At 37.7% G+C, this 9,827-nt stretch overlaps 1 long non-coding RNA gene across 2 annotated transcripts; it reads right to left on the reverse strand.

Annotated features, from left to right (window-relative positions):
* Window positions 1-2,106: 2,106 nt before the first annotated feature.
* LOC124387108 lies at window positions 2,107-6,574 on the reverse strand. Of its 2 annotated transcripts, none has more exons than XR_006926084.1 (4): window positions 6,428-6,574; window positions 3,571-3,670; window positions 3,185-3,428; window positions 2,107-2,179 (listed from the first exon to the last, which is right to left on the reverse strand). It is a non-coding gene; the product is annotated as an uncharacterized LOC124387108 (long non-coding RNA). The 2 variants fall into 2 exon arrangements; XR_006926083.1 differs by having other exon boundaries at window positions 6,424-6,560.
* Between the last annotated feature and the right edge of the window lie 3,253 nt (window positions 6,575-9,827).

Here is a 9,827-nt window from a genome sequence, read left to right on the forward strand (position 1 = left end):
GAACTGTCTTTTTTCCCACATGTCGCTAATGTTGCTCGTTCTTGTCGATTTCTTCTCTATAACATCCGAAGGATTCGACCATTTCTGTCCATACAGGCTGCCCAGGTGCTTGTTCAGTCTCTTGTCATTTCAAGACTTGACTACTGCAGCTCTCTGCTGGCAGGTCTCCCCCTGAACGCTATTCGTCCACTGCAAATGATCCAAAACGCAGCTGCACGACTTGTGTTCAATCTGCCCAAGTTCTCCCACACCACCCCACTGCTGCTCCTTCACTGGCTTCCAGTAGCTGCACGTATCAGATTCAAAACACTGATGCTTGCCTACAAGGCCAAAATGGACCAGCACCATCTTACCTCAGTGACCTCATCACATCTCACACTGCACCACGCTGTCTGAGATCCTCCAGCACTGCTCCACTGGTACCACCTTCTCTCAGAATGAGAGGTAAGTACAATTCAAGGCTCTTCTCTGTTCTGGCACCGAGGTGGTGGAATGAACTTCCCCTAGATGTCCGTACAGCAGAGTCCCTGACTATCTTTAAGCAACGACTGAAGACCTTCATCTTCCTGAAATACTCAAATTAGCACTTTCCAAGTTTGTAGAATTCGAGTTATATTTATATTAAGTTTGTAATCTTGCGTACCAGTGTAGATTTATTCACTACTAGAGATTTAAAGCACTTTTGTACGTCGCTCTGGATAAGGGCGTCTGCTAAATGCCGCAAATGTAAATGTAAATGTAAATGACTCTTTCTGCTGCATTCTGAACTAACTGAAGCTTATTTCTGCACTTACTCCAACACCCAGACAGTAAAGCGTTACAGTAGTCTAATCTAGATGTTATAAAAGCATCAACTAGTTTTTCTGCATCCGGTAACGACATCATATTTCTAATTTCAGCAATATTTCTAAGGTGAAAGAAGGAGATCCTGGTGAAATGATTCACGTGAGACTCAAAGGAAAGACTCGGGTCAAAAATCACACCAAGGTGTTTGACTGCTGTACACGCTGAGACAGAAACACCATCCAGAGATGCTACGTAATCGGAAGGTTTACTTCTAGCTGCATGTGGTCCTAGTAAAAGTACTTCCGTCTTATCTGAGTGGAGCAGAAGAAAGTTATCAAGCATCCATTGTCTAATGTCCTTTACACACTCCTCAACATTGTTAAGCTGATCTCTCTCATCTGGCTTTGCCGAAATATACAGCTGTGTGTCATCAGCATAGCAATGGAAGCGAATACCATGTTTATGTATAATTTCACCCAGAGGCAGCAGATATAAACCGAAAAGCATATTCAAAACTGCACTAATTATCCAATTGAGCTCTTCCCTTTCAGCTTACTCACACCCAGCTGTGGACATTTTCAGGTCAGACAGTGTTTACATTAATGTTTAAATGACTATAAATGTTAGCATCTTCCAGATAGTGATTTTTTCCCCCTTTAAGTAGTTTTGTGTAAATATTAACAATATAAAGATCATAAGAGCTTCCTAATGTCTGAACATTCATCAGCTAGCATTAACATACTAGCATTAACCTAGGCCAACTGGACATGTTAATAAATATAACTCAGCTCTGTGGATCGAGCATGATAAACTGATGAGTCAGCATAAAAACATTAGCATAAAACTATTAATGTTAACCTGAAGCCTATTAAACACTGTGTTTGTGAATACGTCTGTATAATGCTAAATTACACTATTGCTAATCTATTAACATAAACCAATTAGCATTGTCATTAGCATAAAATATAAAAAATACATTTGATTTGAATGAAAAGGCTGTAAATGATTAGAAAAAAGGCAAAAGAAATAATTAAAATAAATGTAAATCCCCCCCCAGAAAAAGTTAAAAAAGACAACAAACATTTTTCTTTCATTTTTTTTTTATATGAAGATAATGAAACAATTTTACAAACATACTATAGATTTAAGCTTCATGCTTGATTTTCAGTATATAAAATTGATATATTTTGATTTGAAATATTTTGCATCATATTAATGCACATCTACTGTAATAATGTTGTAGCTGAATATATATATATACGTAATGTATAAAAATAGAAAATAATTAAGAAATAAATTGCTGAAAAAATTCTTCCTCGATTCCTCTTTTGCCTTCACACCGAGTCTGACGTCGCTGCACTTCTTCCTCTCAGTCATCATTTTTATTTCTTCCCTGGTTGAAGAGAAAACATTTCTACACTCGTCACTCCACTTCAATTGTGAATTAAGTGTCTGTAACACTTCATCATATTCACTTGAATGTCATTGATGCAGAACTCATTTCTCAACAGTGCAGTAAAGTGGAAATAATAAAAAGAATAATAATAATTATTATTTCTATAAACAATGCTGAAATATCTTTCTGGATCAACCCTGACAATGATCCTGAAGACCACTATGAAATGTGCAATCCACCCCTAAATCCAGGCCAAAGGGACAACATCTGGAAATGGCCAGTTTGAGTTTTGGATGCAATGCCAGTGAGATAAGAAGCTTTGTGATGGATAAATCTTGGGACAATAGGAAATACTATCAGTAATCACTCAAATATTCCATCTATCACAAAAATCTAACACAAAGCACATGCTTAAAATGGTGTTCTGGGATCTGGTAGATTAGTAATAAAACTAGTGTGGGCATAGCATGCTGGCTCTCAAACTCCATGTTCATTAGGGCCATGGGACAGTAATCATTTATCTCAACTGGAGTGGGTGAATTAGGTTCAGGAGTGATAGTGGATCTCCTGGATCATGTAGGGAGGAAAATAAAGTACTGGGTCACGTTGATCAGAACATTTCCAAAGAATGTATCTAGTCCTGTTATTTACTTTCCTTAGACTCTTCCTGACATGATGTTCTGAGACACTGAATCCACAACCCTCACTGATGGGTGAGTATATTTTTATTGTGTTAGCAGGAATGCTAGTTTGCATGCTAATTTGCATTTTTACTTCGTGGATTTTCTTTTTATTTAAATTAATTTTCTCCATCAGTCACAAAGTTCAAGTTTATTTCTATAAATCAGGCTGCTAGAAACTGATCATTATAACAGTGAACTGATGATGGAGATAAAAGATGAAGCAGATGCTGTGACACAAAGATCTGTAACAATACTAGAGTGTAGTTTGTGTTGTGTACTGAACATATTTTATCAAATATTGCAGAGATTAATGACATACCTTCTTTTGGGCATGTTGGTTTCTTCATCTCATGATTTTTGTTGCAGTCCAGTTCTATATATTCGCGGTCATTACTTTCTTTAATTGTGAATTCTGGGTTATCTCTTGGATTAAACTCGCACCACAAATCTGTTTTTTTACACCATTCTTGCTCTGTGCAGTCACCAAGCTTCACCTTAAAAGAGGCCCAAGCGGAGCGAGTCGAGTAATTTTCCGTTATATCTTCTCGAGGTTTAACTGTGATCTAAAGATAACAAATAGTATATTTATTATTTTATTATATCACATGAAAACATACAAAAATAGTAATAATGTTATTTCATCTAATATGTTTCACACATAAATATTGATGGAATTGGGTGCATTTTAATTATGTCCAAACTTACTTTATGACAAATTATACAATAACCCCCAGACTCAAGGCAGATGGTCAATGTGTAATCTGTTTTATTGTGAACAGTGATGAATGTTCCCACATTTCCCATTCTAAAAGAAAAATGTTTAAAACAATACGTATGAAATAATTCCCAGTCACAACAATCCAAACTGCACACATCCCAAACACATTCTTCTGCAAACCTCCACTTTCCTTTTGCACTTTCTACTCACTAAATGAAGCAAATTAAATTACCTTTAATATGTTAACCTATATACACACACACACACACACACACACACACACACACACACACACATATATATATTTATACATATACAGTGAGGAAAATAAGTATTTGAACACGCTGCTATTTTGCAAGTTCTCCCACTTAGAAATCATGGAGGGTTCTGAAATTGTCATCGTAGGTGCATGTCCACTGTGAGAGACATAATCTAAAAAAAAAATCCAGAAATCACAATGTATGATTTTTTAACTATTTATTTGTATGATACAGCTGCAAATAAGTATTTGAACACCTGAGAAAGTCAATGTTAATATTTGGTACAGTAGCCTTTGTTTGCAATTACAGAGGTCAAACGTTTCCTGTAGTTTTCACCAGGTTTGCACACACTGCAGGAGGGATTTTGGCCTCCTCCACACAGATCTTCTCTAGATCAGTCAGGTTTCTGGCCTGTCGCTGAGAAACACGGAGTTTGAGCTCCCTCAAAGATTCTCTATTGGGTTTAGGTCTGGAGACTGGCTAGGCCACGCCAGAACCTTGATATGCTTCTTACAGAGCCACTCCTTGGTTATCCTGGCTGTGTGCTTCGGTCATTGTCATGTTGGAAGACCCAGCCTCGACCCATCTTCAATGCTCTAACTGAGGGAAGGAGGTTGTTCCCAAAATCTCGCAATACATGGCCCCGGTCATCCTCTCCTTAATACAGTGCAGTCGCCCTGTCCCATGTGCAGAAAAACACCCCAAAGCATGATGCTACCACCCCCATGCTTCACAGTAGGGATGGTGTTCTTGGGATGGTACTCATCATTCTTCTTCCTCCAAACACGTTTAGTGGAATTATGACCCAAAAGTTCTATTTTGGTCTCATCTGACCACATGACTTTCTCCCATGACTCCTCTGGATCATCCAAATGGTCATTGGCAAACTTAAGACGTGCCTGGACATGTGCTGGTTTAAGCAGGGGAACCTTCCATGCCATGCATGATTTCAAACCATGACGTCTTAGTGTATTACCAACAGTAACCTTGGAAACGGTGGTCCCAGCTCTTTTCAGGTCATTGACCAGCTCCTCCCGTGTAGTTCTGGGCTGATTTCTCACCTTCCTTAGGATCATTGAGACCCCACGAGGTGAGATCTTGCATGGAGCCCCAGTCCGAGGAGATTGACAGTCATGTTTAGCTTCTTCCATTTTCTAATGATTGCTCCAACAGTGGACCTTTTTCACCAAGCTGCTTGGCAATTTCCCGTAGCCCTTTCCAGCCTTGTGGAGGTGTACAATTTTGTCTCTAGTGTCTTTGGACAGCTCTTTGGTCTTAGCCATGTTAGTAGTTGGATTCTTACTGATTGTATGGGGTGGACAGGTGTCTTTATGCAGCTAACGACCTCAAACAGGTGCATCTAATTTAGGATAATAAATGTAGTGGAGGTGGACATTTTAAAGGCAGACTAACAGGTCTTTGAGGTCAGAATTCTAGCTGATAGACAGGTGTTCAAATACTTATTTGCAGCTGTATCATACAAATAAATAGTTTAAAAATCATACATTGTGATTTCTGGATTTTTTTTTTTGATTATGTCTCTCACAGTGGACATGCACCTCGATGACAATTTCAGACCCTCCATGATTTCTAAGTGGGAGAACTTGCAAAATAGCAGGGTGTTCAAATACTTATTTTCCTCACTGTATATATATATATATATATATATATATATATATATATATATATATATATATATATGACCTTTAGTCCAATCTGTATTTCCAGCCACATACAGAATATAATTTACTTTAAAAGCTCAAACATCTTGAAGCTGCTTTAGACTGATGTGTGTAAGTGTGTTTTAACTTCATGTATTTTAATATATTATAATAATACCTTTATTATACATAAAGATCACATGACCAGATGTAAATGGTTTATCGATGCTAAGCTTTCACAATGCGGAGTCGACTAATAGATATAAATTTACCATGTGTGTGGTGTATGAACACAACCTAAATAAACTTTCTACACAAAAAGACTGTGTGGCAAAAGAAGAAACTAATGGGAAGAGAGAGAGAGAGAGAGAAAGAGAGAGAGAGACAGAGAGAGAGAGAGAGTGAGAGAGAGAGAGAGAGAGAGAGAGAGAGAGAGAGAGAGAGAGAGAGTGTGTTTCTCCAGAAAAAAGAGAAGTGTAAACAGCATTTCTGAACCAAGACTCGGGACTTGATCATTAGAACTAAACTCTTCCAGTGCAGTGAATCTGAATGATTAAAGCACAGCATAAATCTGACTTGGGTTCATCTGAATGTTTTAAATTGTACTGTTTATTCAGAAGAATATAAATATAAATTCATTATAAATAATATGAAGGAATATTTCAAGATTAAGCTTCACTTTTACTTTTGTGTTTTTTAAAAAGCTGCGTACAAGATATTGTTTTTAACAGTTTTACAGTGTGATTTAATAAAGATGAACAGAACAACCATTATTATTATTTTAATCAATCAAATACATTCAGTTTTTATCATTTACATTTCTAAAATGAATTAACTTCAGAACTTCATGTTTAATTTTATATATATATTTAAATAAAATATAATTATTAATGCAGAAAAAAGCAGTTCCATTACGTACTTACGTTCCTGTGCAGCAGTGGAATGGTTGCTGGTCTCCTGCAGAAATGTCCTGAAGTGAAGAATCTGATTTAGTTCCACTTCACATGAGCTTTTATTTATTTATGTCACTCGTCTACACAGTAGGATTTAACAGATTGTTATCTACGTTCTGCTCACTTCTGCTTTCAGATTCACCAACTTTTATTTTTTTACTGCGTTTCCCTAAATGACCACAATTCCGGGAAATCTGCAGGAGAGAAATGAAAGCCAGGTTGTTGGGGGTTTTCCTGCATCAGTATGATCAGGATTCAGTCAGTGAATGTGGGGAAATGTGTTTGTCTGAATGAAACACCAGCAGCAGCAACAGTTTAGAGAATCACACATTTTTCCAAAGGAGTGAGGTTTATTATAACAGGTTCTAATGAAGAGCTAAGTAGGAGCTAATGACAGGAGATACTTCAGTAACATTGTAGTGGAGTGTAAATGAGCAAAGGCAATGTCTAATGCAGTAATATGTTCTGGGCTCATGCCAGTGTGGTGTGTGGATGTCATTTACAACAGGTTGAATGGATGACGAGGTGCTGCTCCGAAAAACAATGTGAGCTTTATAGATCATTGTAGAATTCTTTACTGCAGAATTGTAGATGGTCTCCACTTCACCACACTTCACTCTGTAAGCTTCCATTCTCTCATTTCTTGCAGTGACCTGTTTTAAAAATAATAAACTCTTCCATTAGCACTGGTTATGCACCTAAATCTGTTAATCTGCAGTTATCAACCCCCTCATTTAGAAACCTGACCTTCACCCTGTCAGCTGTCCAACTACAGTCCAATATCAAACCTCCTCTTTATCTCCAAGATTCTAGAAAAGGTTGTAGAAAAGTAATTATTTTAAATGCGTCCATTAATTTGGTCGAATTGAAGAACGTTGTTACGTTTCACTGTGTCCTGCACTTTATATGGTGGAATCGACAATAAAAGACGAGACTTGACTAAAATATCCTGCTGCATTTTGGAAACTCAACCAGCAGGGGGCAGTAATTAATTATTTTCGAATAATCAGTAAATATGTTTGTATCAGTGGATGAATTTGATAGATCTTGTATCAGGGGGTCTAAGGAGTGCTTTCACAATGCTGAAATCGACTAATAGATATAAATTTACCATGTGTGTGGTGTATGAACACAACCTGAATAAACTTTCTACACAAAAAGACTGTGGCAAAAGAAGAAACTAATGGGGAAGAGAAAGAGAGAGAGAGAGAGAGAGAGAGAGAGAGAGACAGAGAGAGAGAGAGAGAGACAGAGAGAGAGAGAGAGAGAGAGAGACAAAGTGTCTACAAAAAAGAGAAGTGCAAACAGCATTTCTAAATTAAGACTTCATCATTTAAACTGAACGCTTACAGTGCAGTGAATCTGAATGATTAAAACTGATAAATTTATAAGCTGATTAATGATAATAATGATATTAATGATAATAATAATGATTCCTGCAGTGTAGACCAGCGACGGCTTTAACTATATAATCAGCAGGTTTTACAGTTTTGTTTATCCACAGGATGTGCTCCTGCCCTGAGTTCTTGGGCAGTGTTCCAGATCCATCCCATAATTTAGGACATAATAAAAGAAACAGGAAACTGTAAATGGTGGAAATCTTGAAGATGTACTAACAGTAGATTTACAACAAACTGGGTTTCATTTCTCTCCAGCAGATTTCCAATAATCTTTGGGGGTTTTCCTGCATCAGTATGATCAGGATTCAGAAATGTGGATATGAAATGTATCAGTCAGGATTTCGGCCTCATCATAGCACAGAGACAAAGTGCAGTGTTGTGTACAGTGAAATTCAGAGATAGAGGAGAACTTCATTGTTCAAAATGCGTCCATTAATTTGGTCAAACTGAAGAACGTTGTTACGTTTCACTGTGTCCTGCACTTTATATGGTGGAATCGACAATAAAGCCGAGACTCGACTAAAATATCCTGCTGCAGTTTGGAAACTCAACCAGCAGGGGGCAGCAATTAATTATTTTCGATTTTTTTTTTTTTTTTTCAATTTTTTTTCTAAAAATAAATATCAGGTTCCTAGAATTTTTCTCTCTAAACAAATTAACTTCAATTGTAAAATATATGTTTATTATGATGCATACATCTTTTAGAAAGATTAGAAAATATATGTATGAAAATATACAGACAAAGATGCATGTACAACAACAACATAGTTCCTGTGGCACAAAAAAACCGTCATGACATGACAAAGAAACCTTGAGAGGAACCAGACTCAAAAGGAAACCCATCCTCATCTGGGTGAACACCAATTCCCACACGAACGACTTTCCCCTGAATGACTCTTCCACTGTTTATTATTGTTTGTATTTACTGTTCTGCTTTATATTTATACTGTCATTTACAAAACACTTCCACTTTTCTGGGAAGTAAACTCGAAATTGATCCATTACTGCCCTCTGCTGGCGAAGTTTCCGAAATGCTGCAGAAAATGGGAGACGCGTTTATCCTCTATCGCTGAATTTCACTGTGCTCTATATGTTCTGCCATTGGGTAACGTTTCGTTAAAATAATTAGGCCCTCTAGCGGTCAATTCTGATATTACAAGTTGAACCGGGAAGTTATTTTAAGTTGGCGCGCATGGCGTTATTTGCTTCTTAGCAAGAACTGACTTTAAGTGATTATTTTTTTTCTATGTAACAATATTTCTAGTATTAGATTTTGTCCCAAATTCATGTTTATGCCAATTCATACAGCTTGTGTATATTTTGTAAGCTGTTTGTTTGCTGAAATATTGCATCTCGTTGTAATTGGATTCATTTAAAATGCGCAACTCTATTTTTTGATTCTATCAACATTGGACATTGTCTCAAAGCAGCTTGACAGAGATGTGGTAAAAGAATGTATACGCTTGTTCCTAATACAGTAGTCCCCCGCTTATCGACCAGCTCGGACATCAACCTTTCCGCTTAGCGAACAATTTTTCAACCAAAATTTGCGCCCACTGAACGACCAAATGCCCGCTTATCGACCTTTTTTTACCCCAACGTGGAGTGAGGGAAAGGATCTTCCCAGTCTCGCCTCAGCCCTTGTGGAGACAGCATCTTAAAACAAAGACCACAGGCTATGAACGAGATGGAAAAATTACTCGTTCTGTGGATAAAAGAGAAACAGCGAGTGGGTGATCGTGTTGATCAGGCAATCATTTGTGAATATTAACAACTAACAGCACCACTCAGCACCACTCAGCACCACTCAGCACCACTCACTCAGCACCACTCAGCACCACTCACTCAGCACCACTCAGCACCACTCAGCACCACTCACTCAGCACCACTCACTCAGCACCACTCACTCAGCACCACTCAGCACCACTCACTCAGCACCACTCAGCACCACTCACTCAGCACCACTCACT

This window comes from Silurus meridionalis, chromosome 6 (assembly GCF_014805685.1).
Source record: "Silurus meridionalis isolate SWU-2019-XX chromosome 6, ASM1480568v1, whole genome shotgun sequence".
NCBI classification, from domain to species: Eukaryota; Metazoa; Chordata; class Actinopteri; order Siluriformes; family Siluridae; genus Silurus; species Silurus meridionalis.